We start from the raw sequence: 24351 nt of genomic DNA, 5'->3' as shown, positions 1-24351 counted from the left end.
TCCCTTGAACGTGTTAAGAATAATACATAAAAACACACTTTATGTTAAAAAACCTTGGGATACAGATGTTTCACAGTTAGTGCCTGTAAACAGTCTTGGAACTTTTCACAGGAGAAAAGACATTCCAGACCTGATGTGCTGTATGGGAAGAGGGAAACTGAGGCACACTACCATATTGCTTTCACGGCTAAATGCCAAAAGTCCTATACTATGGACAACAGTAATATCTACATTGGAACCCAATTAATATCAAGTCAAACATTTGCCAGAGCTTATATGAATAAAGTAGCTATGTTCTTTAGCTCTTGGCAAGATCATATGAGACTAGGGTGACCAGATCACCAAAGACAAATATCGGGACGCGGGGGGGGGGTGACGCGGGGGAGGGGGCATGGGGGGGGTGGGGGGGGGGGCCAAAAAAAAAAAAAAAAAACCTTCCTCCGCAAGCGCTGGAGGGAGGCCCGGGAGACTCAGGGGAAGCGCGGGGCCGGGGTGAGTGAGAGCCCGGCCTGGCCCCGAGCAGGCAGGACTCAGTTGGGTGGTAGGGAGAGGAGGGGGGCGGCCCGTGGGGCCAGGCGGCGGCTGTTCTCCTCCCCGGGCAGCGGGACTCGGGAGCAGCCGCTGCTGTAGCTCCCACTGCCGCGGGGGAGGAAGCGGCCATGGCGCTTGGCGGCTGCGGCTCTGGCGCCCCCGAACCCCACGAGCCGGGGCCTGCTGCGGGGACCCAGCAGCGCGTACGCTGGGCCCAGCCCCTGGCCAGTCATGTCTGGGCTGCTGCCCAGCTGGTGCTATCCCGCGGCGGCCCAGACAGGCAGTGGGAGCTGCAGCAGCAGCTGCTCCCGAGTCCCGCTGCCCGGGGGTGAGAACAGCCGCCGCCTGACCCCGCGGGCCGCCCCCCTCCTCGCCCTACCACCCAACTGCGTCCTGCCTGCTGGGGACCAGGCCGGACTCTTACTCACCCCGGCCCTGCGCTTCCCCTGAGTCTCCCGGGCCTCCCTCCAGCGCTTGCGGAGGGGGGAGGAAGGGTGAGCCCGGGGAAGAGGCGGGGAGGGAGCCAATCGGGGGAGGAGGGGGCGGAGTCAGGGCGGGGGGGGGGGGGTGCGAGCACTTCCGGGCTCTAGGCTCCGGGGCATTTCCTTGTTTGTCCGGTTGTCCCGACCGCATGTCGGTCGGGACGCGGGACAAACAAGGAAATATTGGGACGGTCCCGATAAAATCGGGACGTCTGGTCACCCTATATGAGACATACAGGAACCATGCTGCAAGACAAATCCAATCCACTATTGTTCTAACCAAATTTTACCTAGAGTTTGTAAAGAGATTCAATCATGTTATTGAACATGACTTTGATAAACCATTTCTGTTATACACTGATGTGGTTTCTAACCCAATACTAGCTGTAGTAAGCCAGTACCAAGGATGGAGAGCTCTTGGGATGCAGTCAGTGATGTTTGTGTCATCCCTTCCTGCATCAATTTTGGATTGGGGGTGTGACGTTATGGACATGATCTGTGACCGATCATTGTTGCAACCAAGGTCCTATAGTTGCACCAGATCTTGTACAAAGGAGGTCCAGTAAGATGTCTATAAAAATGTTGTAATTTGCTGGTTATAATTATGCTGTCTGAATGTGTGTATCATGTTTGTATCTGAAGTTACGAATATTGCCTATGTGCTTGTCTCTCAATGTGTTTGATTCTAAGTAGCACCAGCGAAGCATTTGGTCAGCTTATTGAGAAGGAACAGGAGTACTTGTGGCACCTTAGAGACTAACAAATTTATTAGAGCATAAGCTTTCGTGGGCTACAGCCCACTTCTTCGGATGCATATGCATATCCGAAGAAGTGGGCTGTAGCCCACGAAAGCTTATGCTCTAATAAATTTGTTAGTCTCTAAGGTGCCACAAGTACTCCTGTTCTTTTTGCGGATACAGACTAACACGGCTGCTACTCTGAAACTTATTGAGAAGGGACTCTTCAGATTAAGTGCCCAATCAAGAAACACTTAACTGACAATGGACCTTGGGAGACTCCAATCCACATATGAGGGCCCTCCCTGGGGACGTTCAAGGTAGCATGTGAGCAATGGCTGCTCTACCTGTAAAGAACTGAGTCATGCATGGACATGTGACTTCCCCATGTTGTTCCCTGGGGTTCTTGCAACCCAAAGCTCTTGGTAACTTTTACTCTGTGCGAGGAGGTGTGAGGAAATAAATCAGGGGAGACCTGGCCGTCCGACTGATAGATGGCTGGCATGAACAGGACAACACAAGAGTGCTTTCACTTAAAGCTACACTTTACTTAATCTCAAGCACTTACACAGGTCCGCAACAGGTTAGTAAAACACCCCCAACTCTCTATAATTACCGAAGCTGAGTGTGGCTCTCGAGTGGCACAGTGGCAGCCCATCTGCCGGTGGGGAACACAAGATGCATCCAGAGAGAGGCCAGTCCCGAAGGGTTCCCCCCCACCCATCTCAAGCTTTTTCCCCTTATTTATACATTAGTAATACAATGACATGTTCCTTAAAGAAAAGTTACGAAGCAAGCAGTTCCACTGGGCAAGCAAGAGGCTCCTTCTGATTATTGATTAACTAGGGTTACCATATTTCTACAAGCAAAAAAGAGGACAGTGGGGGGGAGGAGCCCCGTTCTAGCCCTGCCCCTGCCCCACCCCCATCCATTCCCTCCCATTTCCCACCCCCTGATTGCCCCCATCAGAACCCCCAACCCCCCCGCTCCTTGTCCCCTGACTGCCCCCTCCTGAGAATGCCCTACGACCCTACCTGTCCCCTGACTGCCCCGACCCTTATCCACACTCCCACCCCATATTCACACCCCTGCCCCCAGACAGACCCCCCGGGGACTCCCATGCCCTATCCAACTGCTCCCTGCCCCCGACAGGACCCCCAGAACTCCTGACCCATCCAACCCCCTCTGCTACCTGCCTGCCTCGACCCCTCTCCACACCCTTGCCCCCCTGACAGCCCCCCCCCCCAAAACTCCCGACCCATCCAACCCCCCTCCCTGTCCCCTGACCAGGGCCAGCTTTAAAAAGCCCAGGAATCGGGCTGTGCTCCGGCCGGCGCTGCTGGGGCCCGGGCCGCGTGCCCCTCCCCTGGCTCCAGCTTACCTGCTGCTGCCTCCTGCTTGCCCCTGCTTCTTTTCACACTTCCCGCAAAGATCTGATTCACGGGAAGCAGGGGAGGGGGAGGATCAGGGTGCGGAGCGTTCACGGGAGGGGAGGAGGGGGAAGACCGCTGCGGGGCCGGATGGCATGGTAAGGCTGCAGGGGATGGGGGGAGCTGGGAAGGGGCTTTGGCTGCCCAGCGGCGCTTGGCCGCTGCTTTTCTATCTATAAATAGCCGACCGGGGGGAAATCCCGGACATTTTTAGATTTTTAAAAATCCCCCCCGGACAGCTATTTATAGACCGAAAAGCCAGACATGTCCGGGGAAATCCGGATATATGGTAGCCCTAGATTAACCAGGTGTGGGTCTTTCCAGAGCCTGCAGCCTTAAGACCCCAATAGACATTACATGCATTTTAAAAGAGCAGGATCAGCAACTTCAACACAATTCTTATCAGGAAGGATGCGGGGTCAAGCTGCCCTTTCTGAGGCACCCTAAACCCCCTCCCATCCTGCCTTGGTCAAGCTGAGATTGCTGAATGGCCAATTTACAGCTTGCTGACTAGGTTGCTTTTTAACAATAAGCCATAGTGGTTTTAGGCACTCTACTGGTTTGCAAAGTCTCCCCGTACAAAGTGACTCCAAACTCCACCTTGCTGCTGTGATTTTCCACAGTAAGAACAAAGGAGTCCTTCCACATGGCAGAGGATATAAAAGGCCCTGGAAACCTCTCCATTTTGTCTTCAATCCTGCTTCTTACTCCTGGAGGAACTTTGCTACACTGAAGCTCTGAACAAAGGACTGAATGACCCATCCAAGCTGTGGATGTACTCCAGAGACTTGATTTGAGCCTGCAGTTAATTCCATCACTGCTACAAGCCTGAACTAAGAACTTTGCCATTACTGTATCTAATTGATTCCTTTAACCAGTTTTAGCTCTCGTCTTTCTTTTTATGAATAAACCTTTAGATTTTAGATTCTAAAGGATAGGCAACAGCGTGATTTGTGGGTAAGATCTGACTGGTATATTGACCCAGGTCTGGGGCTTGGGCCTTTGGGATCAGAAGAACCTTTTTTCTTTTACTGGGGTATTGGTTTTCATAACCATTCATCCCCATAAGGAGCGGTGCTGGTGGTGATGCAAGGGAACTGGAGTATCTGAGGGAATTGCTTGGATGACTTCTGGTTAACCAGTGGGGTAAAACCCAAGTCCTCTCTGTTTGGCTGGTTTGGTTTGCCTTAATTGTAAAGGAACTCCAGCTTTGGGCTGTAATTGCCCTGCTTTAAGCAATTTGTCCTGAACTGATACTCTCAGTAGTGTCCTGTCAGAGGCCACATCACAGAAACTCCCTCAAGACTGTCACTAGATGTGCTGGGATACCACTGAGAACAACCCCCCCTGCCAGAAGAGGCTAACCTTCACTCCTGTCTTGCTGAGTTAGACACTTCAGTCAGTTTCAGCACAGACCCAGGGGTTGGGCCACACCTCTCTGCAGTTCACTGAAACTGAGATCCACTCAGCTCAGGGGCTTTTTAGTAAACCGGGACTTTCCCAGCACCCAGTCTTTCTGGGAGCCTAAATCCCGAATAAATCGGTTTTACTTTGTATACAGCTTATACAGGGTAAACTCATAAATTGTCCGCCCTCTATAACACTGATAGAGAGAGATGCACAACTGTTTGCTCCCCCAGGTATTAATTACTTACTCTGGGTTAATTAATAAGCAAAAAGTGATTTTATTAAGTATAAAAAGTATGATTTAAGTGGTTCCAAGTAATAACCGGCAGAACAAAGTAAGTTACCAAGCAAAATAAAACAAAGCACGCAAATCTAAGGGCATGTCTACATTACAAAATTAGGTCGATTTTATAGAAGTTGATCTTTAATAACCAATTTTATACAGTCAATTATGCATGTCCCCACTAAGCACATAAGGTTGGCGGAGTGCATCCTCAATATCGTGGCAACCATTTACTCATGGAGTGGTGCACTGTGGGTAGCTATCCCACAGTTCCCGTTGTCCATTGGAATTCTGGGTTAAGCTCCCAATGCCTGATGGGGCAAAAACATTGTCGTGGATGGTTTTGGGTACATGTCATCAGTCTCTCCTCCCTCCCTTCTTCCCTCCTTGAAAGCAACGTCAAACAATTATATTTGACTTTTTTCCTGGGTTATCCATGCAGACGCCATAGCACGGCAAGCATGGAGCCCACTCAGCTGCACGCTGCTTTTGTGAGCATTGTAAACACCTCGTGTATTATCCTACAGTATGTGCAGAGCCTAGCTAGGAGCTGCCAGCATGAGGAAGATTGTGAGGAGGACATGTACACAGAGGTTCCTGAAAGCACAGGATGTGGCAATTGGGATAGCGTGACGCATTGGGGCATGTGGATACAGTGGAACGCCAATTCTGGGCCCAGCAAACAAGCACAGACTGGTGGGACCACATAGTGTTGCAGGTATGGGATGATTCCCAGTGGCTGCGAAACTTTCGCATGTGTAAGGCCACTTTCATGGAACTTTGTGAGTTGCTTTCCCTCTCCCTGAAGTGCAGGAATACCAAGACGAGAACTGCCCTGACAGTTGAGAAGCAAGTGGCCAGGGCCTGCTCCAGGCACCAGCTGAGCAAGCTGGTGCTTGGGGCGGCAGATTGTTTGAGGCAGCATTCCGCCCTATCCTAGGGCAGCACGGCTGCTTTTTTTTGTGTTCCGCTCTGGCCGCCCTGTAGGGGGCGGTGGCGCAGAGAACCAGAGCGCCCTGCAGGGCAGTCCTCTTCCTTCCCTCCCCGCTGACCAGAGTGGAGCCCTTGTGGCAGGAGGGGCTGCATGGGAGTGCCCCCACTGTAGCCCTGGCCGCCCCCTTCTCTTTCCCACCCGCTCCCTCCCCCGCCCCCAGCAGTCCCCCTGCACCCGCGCTCCGGCCACGCCGCAGGTGTTTTTTTGTTTGTTTGGTTGGTTGGTTGGTTTTTTTGCTTGGGGCGGCCAAAAAGCCAGAGCTGGCCCTGCAAGTGGCGATAGCCCTGTGGAAGCTTGCAATGCTTGACTGCTAACAGTCAGTTGAGAATCAATTTGGAGTGGGCAAATCTACCGTTGGGGCTAATATGATCCAAGTAGCCAGGGCAATCAATACCCTTCTGCTAAGAATGGTAGTGATTCTGGGAAATGTGCAGGTCATCGTGGATGGCTTTGCTGCAATGGGGTTCCCTAACTGTGGTGGGGTGATAGGGATATGCATTTCGTCTATCTTGGCACTGGGCCACCTTGCCAAACAGTACATAAATCGCAAGGGGTACTTCTCAATGGTGTTGCAACCACTGGCGGATCACAAGGGCCGTTTCACTGACATCATCGTGGGATGGTTGGGAAAGGTGCATGACGCTCGCATCTTTCGGAACTCCAGGCTGTTCGGAAAGTTGCAAGAAGGGACTTTCTTCCCAGACCAGAAAATTACCATTGGAGATGTTGAATTGCCAATAGTTATCCTGGGGGACCTAGCCTATCCCTTGCTCTCATGAAGCCATACACAGGCAGCCTGGAGAGCAGTAAGGAGCAGTCCAACTATAGACTGAGCAAATGCAGAATGGTGGTAGAATGTGCCTTTGGACATTTAAAAGGGTGCTGGCGCAGTTTGCTGAGTAGGTTAGACCTCAGCAAAAGCAATATTCCCACTGTTATTGCTACTTGCTGTGTGCTTCCATAATATCTGTCAGAATAAGGGGGAGACGTTTATGGTGGGGTGGGAGGTTGAGGCAGATCACCTGGCAGCCAATTTTGAACAGCCAGACACCAGGGCACTTAGAAGAGCACACCGAGGTGTACTGTGCATCAGAGAGGCTTTGAAAAACAGTTTAATGACTGACCAGGCTATGGTGTGACAGTTGTGTGTGTTTGTCCTTGATGCAAAGCCGTGAATGTACTTCCCTGTAAGCCAATTCCACTCCCCGCTTCAACCACAGCTGGCACAGGAAATAAAGTCCCTATTGTTCTCAATCCATTCATTCTTTATTTAAAAAAAGACTTGAGATCAATGACAATGCTGACTTGTAAAAGGAAGCCCAGGTGTACAAAGCATTTGATAACTGGGTGGGGTAGGGAAGGACAAGGCCACATTGCTTATTGTAGCCACACTACAAATCAAAGCTGTTTGAATGACAACCTTCTGTTGCTTGGGCCATTCCCTGGAGTTGAGTGGCAGGGTGCCTGGAGCCTCCCCTCGTCTTCCCCCCACATTCTTGGATGTCTCGGTGAGGAGGATATGGAACTTGGCAAGGAGGGCAGGTGGTTATACAAAGGATGCAGCAGCGGTCTGTACTCTAATTGCCTTTCCTGCAGCTCCACCAGATGCCTCATGTCCGTTTGCTCCCTCATTAGCCTCAGCATCTCCTCCTGCATGTTCTGAAGACTCTCACGGAATGCTTTCCTGGCCTCTGCCACCGAATGCCTCCATGCATTCAGATGAGCGAACTCTGCTCAAGCTACCATGCTACAACTAGCAGTGTGGCCAGGGCATTATGGGCAGTAGCTTGGGCTAGCTGCCTGAGCACAAGCCCATCTGACCCCCTGGGTACGTACTCAGGGGGCTGGGCTGAGCTGCCTCCCATACTGCCTGGGCCACATTGCTATTTTCAGTGTGCTAGCTCAAATAGCATCTGCCTATCCATGATGGGACCCACCCTCACAGCTGCTGTGTGTAGACATACCCAGTGAGACTAACGAAAGAGAAGAGTATGAACCTCTTTGAACTGAGATACCAATACCCTCATTTCAGTACTTTCACCTCAACTCTGCCTATCGATCTCATCTTTCACACAAGCAAACAGCAACAAGAACACACAGATCAAAGAAACCACAACCGGACAGCATGAAGAAGAAGCACCTTTCCAGTCCAGCTCTGCTCTTGCACAAGATGACATCTCCCAGACTTCAACATAAGGGATAAGATAATGTTTGCAGAAGCATTGTCAAGGGATTAGACTTCACTTATTCTTGTGATCCTTGTAATGGGAAATTAAAATGTAACTGTAATTTCAGCTATCATCAACTTCTCCTCTTAAATTCAAAGTTGTTTAGATTCCTGAGGAGGTGATGTAAGTAAACTTTAATAAACAGAGAGAAATAGCAAGATTTAAGGTGAATTGGAGATACATGATTTTCCTTACTTTGCCTGTTTCAGGAGTCCTCTTCATGCAGAAGCTAAGAAAGCAGAGGACGATCCCATTCCCCTACAGAGTGAAGCTCTTGATGGCTGCTACTGAATTGTCATTTGGGAATCCAGTCTTCTATTTTATCCCATAAGGTAGGCTGGACCCAGTCAAGTGCAAAGATGTTGTGCTCAGCTCTGTCATGCTGAAACTCTGCTCCACCAGCCTCTGTCTCTCATACACATGTTAGCAAAAAGGAGACAGAACCAACAATATTCTGCTTTCTTGATCACTTTAAGGTGGCCACCAAAGGGACAGAGCTGTCATATTTGGTGGCTGAGCAAGGTAGCCTGGGGCAGACTGTAGCAGCCATCTGTACAAGGCTATACCGCTCCCCAACCCCAACTGATGGGAGAGGAGAGAGAGACACAACCCTCAGCTCCCCATTCATCTGTGAAATCATGGTAGAGATGAAGTGCAGAAAGCATCACATGGCTAATAGCAGGACTGGTGTCATCCTGGGTTCTCCCACCTTCCCATAAGTCCCCTAGGAGTGGAGTGGGCTCTTTGAGGCAGCCAGGCTGGGGCAGATCTACTAGAGAAAGTTGTCTCCGCAATTCTGTAACTGGTGCTTTGGCAGGGCCCTTGCATTGCCTGGGATTCAAACTCCCTGCTTCCTGCCCATCTCACACTGGGGAGGGGAACACCAATCCAGAATGGAAGCTCAGCCCTGCACAGGTTGAAGGCCAATCAGCTGGCACAGGGCGGAGACACAGAGAGAAGACACCCATCTTAGGAGAGAGCAGGTTCTGGCGCTGTTAGTGCAGCTGGGTGGAGAGGGCCCAAATAGGATGACCAGACAGCAAGTGTGAAAAATCGGGACAGAGGTTGGGGGGTAATAGGAGCCTATATAAGAAAAAGACCCCAAAATCGGGATTGTCCCTATAAAATCGGGACATCTGGTCACCCTAGGCCCAAAACGTAGCCTGAAATAGGAGCTAGGGGATCAGCCCAGACAGCAGGGTAGGGCATGTCAGTAGCCAGGCTGGGAGAGTGGTCTCAGCGATTGGATCTGAACAGGATGGGGACAGACACCAAGCAATGCATCAGAAACTGGGACTCACCCTCCATGCATTCACTCCATAGAGCAGACAGTCCCTGTTTGACGCTAAGAGCCTGGGGGACAGTTTATAAATTGGCACAGGTGAGTGATCTTAACTAAGTCCTATGAAAAAAAAATGTTTAACTCAGTTACCTAAATGCAGCCATTCAGGAGTTACTCAGTCAAAATAACCATGTTTCTTAGGCCTGGTCTGCCCTAGAAAAGTAGGTCGGTTTAATTACACCCCTGCTTTATTTGTGTCCTTTTGGGATTATTTAAATCCAACCCCCTGAGCGGCATAGTTATGCCAACCTAAGTCCCCGAGTAGACAGGGCTAGGTTGAAGAAGTCTTCCGTTGACCTAATTACTGCCTCTCGAGGAGATGGATTATGTATGCCAACAGTAGAACCCCTCCCATCAGCCTAGGGAGTCTCTACATGTAAGCACTACAGCTGTGCAGCAGCATCTGTGCCACTGTAGTGTCTCAAATGTAAACAAGCCCGTGGAAACCCACAGCTCACTTTAAAGAGTTGTCTTGAGACAGGCAAATTAATGAAAATGAAGGACTGGGCTGAGAGGAGCTGGTGACTGCGTCCATCACAAACGTCTTGGCGACTGGGTGTGAACACACCCATCACTTAATGTAACTCTCAGGTAGGGGGCTTTTGAGGAACTCAGCCTAACACAAAAGGGAGTTGTGAACTCACCCAGGAGCTTTGGACTGTGTAGGCAGGATACTTTTGCTGGCTATTGGAGAGAGAGAGTGTGTGTGTGTGTGTGTGTGTGTGTGTGTGTGTGTGTGTGTGTCAAATTTGGGGTCATTTCTCCAAGGGGTTCCCAAGATTTATGCTAGTGTAACTCCGTCACCACTAGGGGGTTATACAGCATGATCTATACCAGTACAGTCAGAGCGGCACAGCTACAACTTGTCTGTGCAGCCAGTGCCTTACAGCACAGCTCAGCATGTAGCTGGGAAGTCTGGAAATGCCCCGGTTCACTGATGGAGGTGACCCGGACAGGCTGCCGCCACCGCCAGCTGCCAGGACAATCCTACCTGGGTGAGCTCCTGCCAGCTCCTTGGGGAGGGTGTTTGCTGGCGGCCTTAGCAGATCAGGTTCCCTGGGCAGGGAGAATGTCACAAGGCCGGGACTCTCCCCAGAGCGATTGCTTCTCCCTTTGCCAGCCAGGCTCCCACCATTCGTTGATTGGGGGGGGGGGGGAGTTTCCCTCCACTCCCAGAGGTTCCTGCCTGGCTTTGCTTACTCAGAGGGCTTACTCAGAGCACCTGGCAGGGGGGAGTGGGGCAGGGAGCTTGTGTCAAGGAGGGGCTGCTCTATGGTCCAGGGGTTTGACCCAGTGAGGGCTGAGGTTACCTTGGAAACAGAACAGGTGGGCAAAGTGAGACTGGTTCAGGATCCCATGTGGAGAGCAGTGTGAGGGGAAGGGGGTCTCTGGGTCAGGGATAGGGTCCCACAGGGAGAGCAATGTAAGGGTGGGGTCTCTGCAGCTGGGGCAGGGTCCCATGTGGAGAGCAGTGTGAGGGGAAGGAGATCTCTCCAGGTCATGGTCAAGGTCCCATGGTGGGGAGGAGTGTGAGGAATGGGGAGGTTCTCTGGGGCAGGGTTGGGGTCCCAGGGGCAGGGACTTAGAACTAGGGGCGCTGGGGATGTGGCAGCACCCCCAGCCTTGAAGTGGTTTCCATCATATACAGGGTTTACAGTTTTGTTCAATGGCTTTCAGCACCCCCACTATAAAAATTGTTCCAACATCAGTCCCCCTTCCTGAGCTCTGCCGGTGCTCCTCAGTTCTGACCCACAGCCATTCCAGCCCTGGGCTCCCCACACACAGCTCTGCCAGTTCTCCTCAATCCCAACCCACAGTCCCCCCCACAAACACACTATTCCAATCCTTGCCTCTGTATTTTTTTCCTTTTCCTCCACAGTGAAATAAACTAATCTGAAAAAGGCCACTGTTATTCCGAATAGGAATATCGACATGGGGAGTTATACTGGTCTGATTATAGCACTATAATTAACCTGGTATAGTAATGCTGGTAAGTTTTCTGTGTAGACAAGCCCTCTGACGCCAGTTGCTGCTGGAGGAAAGAGATCAGTCTGGACAGACTGACAGGCTCACAGCATTGATCAATGCTGCATGCTCCTGTGAAGCAATGGTTCCTCAGTATGTACTACCACCGCTTGGCCATTTCTTTTCATTCAGTTAATTGCTCATCACTCTCATGTTATTTACCTAATGTCCAAGCATCATGATTTTATCTGGAAAGCCATCACAAAAATCCAATGAGCTAGGCAAGGGGGGTGCTGGTGCATCAAGCCCCCCTCTCCCTATTCATATATCCTCTGTGGTGTGGATTGTTAAATCCTCCTCAGTTCTGACCCACACCAAACTGGGATTAAAGTAACAGTGTCCTGAAATCTCAAGGGAATCTGGGGATCCTGAAAGTTCCTGGCACAGAACCTTGGGAATAAGAAGCCTCTGAACCCCCCCTATTTCTGTGTCCTGGGAGGGAAGGGTGACTCTAAAATATCTGCTCAGAGAATCCCATTTGCTAGAACTCAGAAGCAGGGAGCTGCTCAAACCAGCAAACAGTCGTGTCTGTCATTTGGAAACAGGACACAAAACCCAGGAGCTGGGTGAAAAAAACAAAGGAAAAATACAAAGTCTGACATTTTTTAAATAAATTTTATTCTGTTCCTTTGCTGGTTGCTTCAAAATTTCCCCCTGCATCTTGTATTGAAGGTTCATTGGTCTGTTGAAATCGGTAATTTTCAAAGACTTGAAATCAGTTTGATTTCAAATTCAAAAAGTTTTCTAAAATGAATGATTTGGGTAGGGGGGAACCCAAATGTTCTAAAACCTCCTGCCTTGTGATTAAGCCAATCAAAAGGGAATTGAGTGGTGGCAAGGAGTGTCTGGGAAAATCCATTTTGTTGTCCCCCTCACCTGTGAGATCATGCCCTTATCATTGGAACAACAGAGACTTGGTGGGATAACTCACATGACTGGGGTACTGTCGTGGCTGGATATAAACTATTCAGGAAGGACAGGCAGGGCAGAAAAGGTGGGGGAGTTGCATTGTATGTAAGAGAGGGGTATGACTGCTCAGAGCTCCGGTATGAAACTGCAGAAAAAGCTGAGAGTCTGTGGATTAAGTTTAGAAGTGTGAGCAACATGGGTGATGTCGTGGTGGGAGTCTGCTATAGATCCCCAGACCAAGGGGATGAGGTAAACGAGACTTTCTTCCAGCAACTAGCAGAAGTTACTAGATTGCAGGCCCTGGTTCTCATGGGAGACTTTAATCACCCTGATATCTGCTAGGAGAGCAATACAGCGGTGCACAGACAATCCAGGAAGTTTTTGGAAAGTGTAGGGGACAATTTCCTGGTGCAAGTGCTGGAGGAACCAACTAGGGGCAGAGCTCTTCTAGACCTGCACAACCTGGGAAGAATTAGTAGGGGAAGCAAAAGTAGATGGGAACCTGGGAGGCAGTGACCATGAGATGGTCGAGTTCAGGATCCTGACACAAGAAAGAAAGGAGAGCAGCAGAATACAGACCGTGGACTTCAGAAAAACAGACTTTGACTCCCTCAGGGAACTGATGGGTAGGATCCCCTGGGAGAATAACATGAGGGGGAAAGGAGTCCAGGAAAGCTGGCTGTATTTTAAAGAATCCTTATTTAGGTTGCAGGAAAAAAACATCCCGATGTGTAGAAAGAACAGTAAATATGGCAGGCGACCAGCTTGGCTTAACAGTGAAATCCTTCTGATTTTAAATGCAAAACAGAAGCTTACAAGAAGTGGAAGATTGGACAAATGACCAGGGAGGAGTATAAAAATATTGCTCAGGCATGCAGGAGTGAAATCAGGAAGGCCAAATCACATTTGGAGTTGCAGCTAGCAAGAGATGTTAAGAGTAACAAGAAGGGTTTCTTCAGGTATGTTAGCAACAAGAAGAAAGTGAAGGAAAGTGTGGGCCCCTTACTGAATGAGGGAGGCAACCTAGTGACAGAGGATGTGGAAACAGCTAATGTAATCAATGATTTTTTTGCCTCTGTCTTCACGAACAAGGTCAGCTCCCAGACTGCTGCACTGGGCAGCACAGTATGGGAAGAAGGTGACCAGCCCTCTCTGAAGAAAGAAGTGGGTTCGGGACTATTTAGAAAAACTGGATGAGCACAAGTCCATGGGGCCAGATGCGCTGCATCTGAGGGTGCTAAAGGAGTTGGCAGATGTGATTGCAGAGCCATTTTATTGGCCATTATATTTGAAAACTCATGGCTATCGGGAGAGGTCCCAGATTACTGGAAAAAGGCTAATGTAGTGCCCATCTTTAAAAAAAGGAAGGAGGAGGATCTGGGGAACTACAGGCCAGTCAGCCTCACCTCAGTCCCTGGAAAAATCATGGAGTAGGTCCTCAAGGAATCAATTTTGAAGCACTTAGAGGAGAGGAAAGTGATCAGCAACAGTCAGCATGGATTCACCAAGGGCAAGTCATGCCTGACTAACCTAATTGCCTTCTATGATGAGTTAACTGGCTCTGTGGATGAGGGGAAAGAGTGGATGTGTTATTCCCTGACTTTAGCAAAGCTTTTGATACGGTCTCCCACAGTATTCTTGCCAGCAAGTTAAAGAAGTATGGGCTGGATGAATGGACTATAAGGTGGATAGAAAGCTGGCTAGATCGTCGGGCTCAACGGGTAGTGATCAATGGCTCCATGTCTAGTTGGCAGCCGGTTTCAAGTGGAGTGCCCCAAGGGTCGGTCCTGGGACCGGTTTTGTTCAATATCTTCATTAATGATCTGGAGGATGGCGTGGACTGCACTCTCAGCAAGTTTGCAGATGACACTAAACTGGGAGGAGTGGTAGATACGCTGGAGGGTAGGGATAGGATACAGAGGGACCTAGACGAATTAGAGGATTGGGCCTGTCATAACTATAAAGGGAAGGGTAACAGCTCTCCTGTGTACAGTACTATAAAATCCCTCCTGGCCAGAGACTCCAAAATCCTTTTACCTGTAAAGGGTTAAGAAGCTCAGGTAACCTGGCTGACACCTGACCCAAAGGACCAATAAGGGGACAAGATATTTTCAAATCTTGGGGAGGGAGGGGGCTTTTGTTTGTGCTCTTTGTTTTGGGGGTTGTTCGCTCTTGGGACTGAGAGGGACCAGACATCAATCCAGGTTCTCCAAATCTTTCTGAACAAGTCTCTCATATTTCAAACTTGTAAGTAAACAGACAGGCAAAGTATGTTAGTTTATCTTTGTTTTCTCAACTTGTAAATGTACCTTTTACTAGGGTGTTTACCTCTGTTTGCTGTAACTTTGAACCTAAGGCTAGAGGTGGGTCCTCTGGGCTCTTTAAGTTTGATTACCCTGTAAAGTTATTTTCCATCCTGATTTTACAGAGATGATTTTTACCTTTTTCTTTAAATAAAAGCCTTCTTTTTAAGAACCTGATTGGTTTTCCTTGTTTTTAGATCTAAGGAGGTTGGATCTTGATCCACCAGGAGTTGGTGGAAGGGAGGAGGGGGGATAGTTAATTTCTCCTTGTTTTAAGATCCAAGGGGTTTGGATCTGAATTCACCAGGGAATTGGTGAAGAGTCTCTCAAGGCTACCCAGGGAAGGGAATTAGCATCGAGAGTGGTGGCAGCGGACCAGATCTAAGCTGGTAGTTAAGCTTAGAAGTTTTCATGCAGGCCCCCACATCTGTACCCTAAAGTTCAGAGTGGGGAAGCAGCCTTGACAGGGCCAAAAGAAACCTGATGAGGTTCAACAAGGACAAGTGCAGAGTCCTGCACTTAGGACGGAAGAATCCCATTCACTGTTACAGATTAGGGACCGAATGGCTAGGAAGCAGTTCTGCAGAAAAGGACCTAGGGGTTACAGTGGACGAGAAGCTGGATATGAGTCAACAGTGTGCCTTGTTGCCAAGAAGGCGAACAGCATTTTGGGCTGTATAAGTAGGGGCATTGCCAGCAGATCGAGGGACGTGATCATTCCCCTCTATTCGACATTGGTGAGGCCTCATCTGGAGTACTGTGTCCAGTTTTGGGCCTCACACTACAAGAAGGATGTGGAAAAATTGGAAAGAGTCCAAGGGAGGGCAACAAAAATGATTAAGAGTCTGGAGCACATGACTTATGAGGAGCGGCTGATGGAACTGGGATTGTTTAGTCTGCAGAAGAGAAGAATGAGGGGGGATTGGATAGCTGCTTTCAACTACCTGAAAGGGGTTTCCAAAGAGGATGGATCTAGACTGTTCTCAGTGGTACCTGATGACAGAACAAGGAGTAATGGTCTCAAGTTGCAGCGGGGGAGGTTTAGGTTGGATATTACGAAAAACTTTTTCACTAGGAGAGTGGTGAAGCACTGGAATGGGTTACCTAGGGAGGTGGTGGAATCTCCTTCCTTAGAGGTTTTTAAGGTCAGGCTTGACAAAGCCCTGGCTGGGATGATTTAGTTGGGGATTGGTCCTGCTTTGAGCAGGAGGGTGGACTATATGACCGTGTAGTGAGTCGGTGTGGCTCCCCTCCTGCCCAGAAGAGGGAGCCCACGTGGAGGCACCAGAGTGGGTGGGACCACCACCGCCTGTCCCCGCCCCCCGGAAGTCAAGGGGCGGGACAGGAAGTATAAAGGCCGGCCGCCAGAGCTCAGTCGGTGGCCAGCCACCGCAGGGAGCAGACGTGTGGCCGGGAGCTCCCGGCCAGGAGACCGCCGAAGACCGAGGCCTGGACCCTAGCTGGCCCGAGCTACCCCGGGCACGCTACGAGGAGGAGCCACCGGAGACCATCCGCTCCCGTCACTGGGAGAATCCCTGGGAGCCTCACCCCACCAACCCTGAGGGTGAGACTGTACCCGAACCCCTCCGCCCCTGCTGCTACCCAGAGGAGCCGCCTGAGGACCGTTGGCCTGACTTCCCGGCAGAGCTACCGGACCTGCCACCGAGCCCTGGCCGAGAGGAGCCCATGCAGATGGACTGGCCTGAGCCCGGCGCGACGAACGAGGTAGGCTCTGAGGGGGATCACGGAAGTGGCCCGGGGGTAGCCGACCCCGGTCCAGCTGCAACTGAATGTGAGCCAATGTCAGTGTGTTGCGGTCTGGATACCCCACTGACCAGCAGCGGCAGTAACCGCTGCTAGGGCCCCGGGTTGGAACGCAGTGGAGTGGGTGGGCCTGCGTTCCCCCCTGCCACCCCCGCTCACGGGTGGCAGGCATCCCCCTCACCCAACACTCGGCTACAGAAAGCCTAGGCGTGCCTTGCCTGGGCTCTGAACTATTTGCTCGCTCAGCCCCTGCAAACAAGGGCCTGAGCTTACCTGTGTTTGCCCCACCCTGATCCAGGGCCTGGGCTTCTGAACTGCTTGCTGGCTCAGCCCTGCAAACTAGGGCCTGAGCTAAACTGTGTTTGCCCCGCCCTGATCCAGGGCCTGGGCTTTGAACTATTTGCTCGCTCAGCCCCTGCAAACAAGGGCCTGAGCTAACTGTGTTTGCCCCGCCCTGATCCAGGGCCTGGGCTTTGAACTATTTGCTCGCTCAGCCCCTGCAAACAAGGGCCTGAGCTTACCTGTGTTTGCCCCGCCCTGATCCAGGGCCTGGGTTCTGAACTGTCTGCTCGCTCAGCCCCTGCAAACAAGGGCCTGAGCTAACTGTGTTAGCCCTGCCCTGATCCAGGGCCTGGGCCCTGAACTGTTTGCTCGCTCAACCCCTACAGTCAAGGGCCTGAGCTTTAACTGTGGTTGCTCCGACCCTGCACCAAAGAGCCGGAGCTTCGGGACTAACTGACTGCTTGTTCCCACAGTAGCGAGTCGGTGTGGCTCCCCTCCTGCCCGGAAGGGTCGAGCCCCGGCTAGGACCTATTACAGACCTCCTGAGGTCCCTTCCAACCCTGATATTCTATGATTCTATCACTGCCCCCACTTCCTCAAAACACAAGGTAATTCACTGTTCAAAAACTTTTAACTCAGAGTTGAGGTTGCCCAGTTCTGCCTTGTGGCTAAGCAGTTAAGATAATGCCTCACACGCTTTCCCAGCTATGCACCCTTGGAGCAATGCCCCAGTACAACACTTTCTGAGCCTGGGAAGGGAAAGCAAAGAAGACTAGTGTGTGGGAAGTCTTACACCTTGGTAGGGGTGGAGAGGCCATTAAGAGAGGGAAGGTGATAACTGAGAGGGGTCAGTCCTGGGGCCGGTTTTGTTCAACATCTTTATTAATGATCTGGATGATGGGATGAAATGCACCCTCAGCAACTTTGCAGATGAAACTAAGCTGGGGGGAGAGGTAGATACGCTGGAGGGTAGGGATAGGGTCCAGAGTGACCTAGACAAATTGGAGGATTGGGCCAAAAGAAATCTGATGACCAGTCCTGCACTTAGGAAGGAAGAATCCCATGCATCGCTACAGGCTGGGGACCAACTAGCTAAGTGGCAGTTCTGCAGAAAAAGACCTGGGGATTACAGTGGACAAGAAGCTAGATATGAGTCAGCAATGTGCCCGTGTTGCCAAGAAGGCCAATGACATATTGGGATGTATTCGTAGGAGCATTGCCAGCAGATCAAGGGAAGTGACTATTCCCCTCTATTTGGCACTGGTGAGGCCACACCTGGAGTATTGTGTCCAGTTTTGGTCCCCCCACTACAGAAGGGATGTGGACAAATTGGAGAGAGTACAGCGGAGGGGAATGAAAATAATTAGTGGGCTGAGGCACATGCCTTACGAGGGGAGGCTGGGGGAACTGGGTTTATTTAGTCTGCAGAAGAGAAGAGTGAGGGGGGGATTTGATAGCAGCCTTCATTTGATAGCAGCCCCCCCTGAAGGCAGGTTCCAAAGAGGATGGAGCTAGGCTATTCTCAGTGGTGGCAGATGACAGAACAAGAAGCAATGGTCTCAAGTTGCAGTGGGGGAGTTCTAGGTTGAATATTAGGAAACACTATTTCACTAGGAGGATGGTGAAGCTCTGGAATGGGTTACCTAGGGAGGTGGTGGAATCTCCATCCCTGGAGGTTTTTAAGGCCTGGCTTGACAAAGCCCTGGCTGGGATGATTTAGTTGGGGTTGGTCCTGCGTTGAGCAGGGGATTGGACTAGATGACCTCCTGAAGTCTCTTCCAAACCTAAAATTCTATGATGGGCTGTGAGGAGCACATCTACCAGCTGGAGGCAGGTGTGTGCGTGTGTGTGTGTGTGAGGAGAATACCAGACCTCCTATCCCAGGTCTGGGCCTAGTGTAGGGGGAAGGGGCACTGTACATCAGCAGCAGCATAGGAGGATTGGAGTGATGTGAAGTGGCCTATTCATCTCAAGGGGATGTGCTCATCTGAATGAGAGCACCTCATTGAGATGAATACAAACTGAAACAATAGCTCAGAGAGGTGTGAACTGTTCCATTCATCTTAGTGTTCTGATTCTCCCTCCCTAGATCGCGGTATTGTATGTTTGTGCCATGCACATATCTATCCAACAGGAGTTCCATCAATACAGAATGCGTATTAAGGTCTGATGTTTCCTAAATCTCCATCCCTACAAAGAGGGATGCACACATCAGTGGAGAGATGAGAGTCTGAGTTTTTCAGGGCTATGTGGCTTTAGTTTCTATCCTTGGGGCTCGCAAATTACATCTTGGAATGGTCTCTGGGGTTAGGACCCATTGGATGCCCAGGTACTTGACTGATTATGTGACCGTCGCACCAAGAAGCTGATTGTGCTATGCCCTGCACAAACGCAGAATAGGAGACAGCCTCTGCCACAATGGGCTGACACTGAGACAGACACAGAAAGATTGTTATCCCTGCTTTACAGGTGGGAAACTGAGGCAAAAAAGGGACTAAATGATTTGTCCAACGTCACACAGGAAGTCTTTGGTGGATGCAGGAATTGAACCCAGCTCCTAGGGTGAGCTCCTACCCACAAGCCCAGCCTGACACCCTCATACTGTACTTACAGCATGCCCATACTAGTCTGTCCTCTCTGAGTGCCATGGATCATTGAAAGTCACATTCTGCTCTTGCAAAGGGCCTTCCTCTCTGCTAACTACCAGAGCAGGTAAAAAATTATTTGTGGGAAATTATTGTAGATGGCAAGCAGCTATTCAACAGATGCAACCTTTCTTTCTGGAAAAATATCAGTTCTGTTGATGTAAGTAGTAACCAAGGCTGGAGGTGACGAAGGTTGAGTCTTTTGTGTTGTAGGCGGGCTGCTGGGGCCAGAGAGCTGACTCAGGATGACACAGCACACAGATACTCAGGGAGCTACATGCTTGTCTGCTGGCTGGGATGTCAAGCCACAGGAGCAGAGCATTTAAGGTACTCAGAGTTACTGGTTAAGCAGTGACAAGCCCCTGCTGGTCTGGATTGCACCCTAAGCTACCCTAGGAAGATGCATCATTGGTGAGATAATAATAAGGAAGAATTGGACACTGAGAGGAACAGCAAAGATGAGGAAGAAGAGGACAGTGAGCAGGATAACAGCGAAGATCTTTCCTTGCTGACATCACTGTGAGCTACATCAGACTTTGAAAAACAGGAGCAGATTGGCCAGAACCATGAGGGGAGAAAAAATGAGGAAATTCAGGGCGCATATGGGTAGGGGCATATTCCAACAATTTTCAGTTCCATCAGCAATGCCAAAAGAAGACACTATTCCAGACAGCAGGCAGGAGAGAATCCACAGCAGGATACAGACAATGGAAGACAAGTCATTTGGAGGGTAGCATCGATACCAGATGGGATAGAGGACTGACAGATACCTCTCAGTGAGGAACGCCATCAGCCGATCAAGGCTGGTGCTGTGTATGAGCAGATTAAGCAAAAATCTTCTAAAAGAAAACAAAATAAATGTTTGGCAGCAACAATTATGAGGAAACCAGAAAGGCAGAAGAGGAAACAAAAGTCAGTGGTGGCCATGTGCAGGATGTAGATAGTGAAGAGGTTCCTCTTAATGCAGAAGCCAAGGAACCAGAGGATGATTCCATTCCCCAGAAACCCTACAGAGAGAGAGAGACATAAAAAAAGGTGATGGGTGAGGACCAGCATGGACAGAGAGGTGGGAGAGACAGAGTTAGGGTCAGAGAGAGATGAAAAGAGGGAGAAAGAAAAATTGGAAGGGCTGGTCAGTTAGCTATGGGTACAGAATGAAAGGGGTAAGAAGTTGGGTAAGATTTGGAAAGTGGGGTAGAGAGAGAGAGACAGAGAATAGCCATGTATCATTAATGATGACAAAGAGCAGCAATCCCTCACCTTCCTTACCTCCATCGTTATGGGGCCTGAATCAAGTGTTTACAGGAACCAGGCTGGGGCAGATTCACTCTCTCTGTCTCACGGTTATTAAATGGGTTTCTCAGTGTAGGATCTTCATGGGAAAGTTTTATGAGTAATAATCTATTATCCAGACACTAAGAATTTCCTTGTAATCTGTGTAGCAACACCCAGTCACTGCCAGAAGCCATTAGAGAAATGTCTTCTCCACGCTGGACAGAGTGGGACACAGCATATACCATTATTGCCTTTCATGAGCTATATAGCATCAGGCTAGGGTGACCAGACGTCCCGATAAAATCCGGACTGTCCCAATATTTAGGTGAAAAGAACAGGAGTACTTGTGGCACCTTAGAGACTAACAAATTTATTAGAGCATAAGCTTTCGTGGACTACAGCCCACTTCTTGCATATGCATCCGAAGAAGTGGGCTGTAGTCCACGAAAGCTTATGCTCTAATAAATTTGTTAGTCTCTAAGGTGCCACAAGTACTCCTGTTCTTTTTCCGGATATAGACTAACACGGCTGCTACTCTGAAACCTGTCAATATTTAGGTGGTTGTCTCACATCCCGATATTTTGTGGCACTCTGCTTTTTTTTTTTTGCTCCACCGGCGACTCCCCCCTCCCCCCCCCCCATCCCATGTGTCCCAATATTTTCTTCCTCGCATCTGGTCACCCTACATCAGGGGCACTGTCAGAGGTCTGCTTCCCTTCCCTGATTGCTTCTGATCTCCTAACCGTAAAGGAAATGGCTTTGCAAAGATTAACTCTTAAGCAATAGATATCCAAGAAAGCCACTGTTATCTGAAAAGAGCTGCTAATGTAGTTAGGGCAGAAGCAACTGTATTATTAAGCATGACAACTGGCACCTTCTTAATGGTTCAATTTTGCTCTAATTTCTCCAAATAGCATATTTCTGTGCCACTTGGTTATAACTTTTGTATCTGCCTGGAAATCTTCCATCACCACAGTATCTAAGCCCATATTATATATTCTACAGATCCTTAAAGATATATTTCCTCTGATTATGTTTTTTTTTAATTAATATGGCAATAAATGTTTTCTGTTTCTTATTACAAACCCATCTACTAAAATGAGATTGGAAAAAAAATGCTTTTTGACAGGGTGGGCATTAAAGGAAGTAATGTACAGACATTAACATTGACATCACCATTCATTGTATTTGCCCAAAACATAAAGACCTAGGATAAAGTAAGGTGTTCTAATGAAAGAAATACATATAAATATCTCTATAGTAAAACAATATACAATTCCCCAGCTGAGTATGAGCTGTAATTTTCATGCTGTCTGGAGTGGCTCATGACCGTGCACCAACCCCAGGGCAGACTGTCAAAAAGCAGGGCAGACCCCGCCAAATTGGTGGTATGTTCTATAATTAGATTTCACCAACCCAGTAATAAATTTGAACTACAATAGTCTTATAAGAGTCACAGATCCTTGGACACTCCAGTCTATCTTGCCACCCAGGCAAACTGGATGATGTGATACATGGTCACTTAAACCAAAGATGACAAAATATTCAGGTTGCTCCCAGCCCCAAGAGACAAGTCACTTACCCCAGATCAATTTGTACCTTAGATCTAGGGTTGCCAAATTTGGTTGGACATATTCCTGGAGGTTTCATCACACGACATACTATTTAATTAAAGATTAATCTTTAATTCCTGGAGATTCCAGGACAATCCTAGTGGGTTAGCAACCCTAATTAGATCTCACACCAAAGACAACTCTTGTAGCCAATCCTGTAATAAACTAACTAAAGGTTTATTAACTAGGAAAAGATGAGTTATTTACAGGTTAAAGCAAGCAAGAATATATGCACAAATGAGTTTCAATCTGTGAATCAAAACGTGACAGAGTTGTAGTAATCTGTTCATTCAAAATGTCTTTCAGGGCTAATCCATGGCAATCAGCCTGAGGATCTCTTTTCTTATGTTTAGGAATCTTTGCCCCTCAGAGTCCAGACAGCATGAAAGAGATTCAGTTTCTCCTTGTCAGGGATTTTTATTCCCTCCACTCCAGAGTTCAAACTGATGGGATGAGTTCATGAGTAGGTCTCTCCGGGTACGTCCAGACTACCCATCGTATCGGCAGGTAGCGATCGATTTATCGGGGATCGATATATCGCGTCTCGTTAAGACACGATATATCGATCCCCGAACGTGCTTCCCGTCGACTCCGGAACTCCACTGGAGCGAGCGGTGGTAGCGGAGTCGACAGGGGAGCCGTGGCCGTCGATCCTGCGCCGTGAGGACCCAAGGTAAATCCATCTAAGATACTTCAATTTCAGCTACGCTATTCACGTATCTAAAGTTGCGTATCTTAGATCGATCCCCGCCCCCAGTATAGACCAGCCCTCCTTCCTAGAGGGAGCTAGGAATGCAATCAACAGAGCCTCTCTCCTTTGATGCCACGATTGTCTTCAATGGGCCATCTTGTACACAGGATGAGACCTTTACTTTAATTAATGCTTTCCTGTTTGGTGAGTTACACAATTAGAGGTTTACTATGCAAACACTTAATACAGCTTTACACCATGGGCTGTAGAGGTTATAAGTGAGATCAATGCATGAAGCATCCTACGAGCATTTTATAAAGACTAAACACAAAACACATTCTTATCAACTTAATATCTAATATCTATTTTGATCATACTAACACACAGGTAAGCAAGACTGATTTCCGGCTACGCATTTGTAAGTATTCAGTGAAGACTGGGGTCTTGGCTTGAGTTGCCACCTGGTCTACCAGTGTCACAACGATAATTAGTAAGGCTACGTTTTAGTCACGGGTATTTTTAGTAAAAGTCCCGTGACCTCTCCATGACTTTTACTAAAAATATCCGCCCTGACTAAAACTTGGGTGGGGGTGCTCCGGGGGCACTGCGGGTGCTGGGGGAGGTGACCCAGGCCCCCCGCTGGTACTGGGGGAGGAGGGGGCTGGGCCGCAGCATGCAGCCTGGGACCCCCACTCGTGCTGGGGGAGGGGGTTAGCGGGGCTTCCTACTGGCTCCATCCCTGCAGCTCCTAGGCAGCGGAGGCAAGGACTCCTCCACTGCTCCCACCACAAGCACCGGCTGCCGCAGCTCCCATTGGCTGGGAACCACAGCCAATGGGAGCTATGGGGGTGGGGCCTGTGGGTATGGGCAGCGCGGAGACCTCCCCCACCCCTTCGCCACCTAGGAGCTGCCTGGGGGCCCCCCACCACAGATAAGCCCCCCCCCACACACCCTCAAAAACCCTTCCCCTAGTCCTGAGCCCCCTCCGACACACCCAAACTACTGCTGCTGCAGAAGTCATGGAGGTCACGGAAAGTCACGGAATCTGTGACTTCCGCAACCTCCGTGACAGACTCACAGTCTTAATCATTAGATAATTTAAATAATCCCAGAAGGACACCAATCAAGGAGCAGTGAGTGAGAGAAATACAATGGACAGAGATCACCCAATAGCTATAAAACAAGGAAGCAAGTGTATAGCCTCCATCCCACCTGCACATGGTCACTGTGCGATAGTCCCCATGAGCCTGATTGATTAGGGGGTGGGCAAAGAGGGCAGTTAGCCACAGAGCCCTGGTTGACTAGAGGACTGGTTGAAAATCCCACCTCTGGCTCCCTGTCCACCTCTTCGTGAAAGAGGAGAATGCACTTTGGAACAGAAGCTTAGCCAAACCCAAATGGAGAAAGGAA

General features: G+C 49.5%; 1 pseudogene; it reads right to left on the bottom strand.

The window, feature by feature from the left end:
• Window positions 1–19744: 19744 nt before the first annotated feature.
• On the bottom strand, window positions 19745–22746 carry LOC128836081 (mas-related G-protein coupled receptor member H-like; annotated as a pseudogene).
• Between the last annotated feature and the right edge of the window lie 1605 nt (window positions 22747–24351).

This window comes from Malaclemys terrapin, chromosome 4 (genome assembly GCF_027887155.1).
Source record: "Malaclemys terrapin pileata isolate rMalTer1 chromosome 4, rMalTer1.hap1, whole genome shotgun sequence".
Lineage (NCBI taxonomy): Eukaryota > Metazoa > Chordata > Testudines > Emydidae > Malaclemys > Malaclemys terrapin.
Note: the sequence above shows the minus strand (reverse complement) of the source record. Positions and strands in the feature narration are given on the sequence as shown.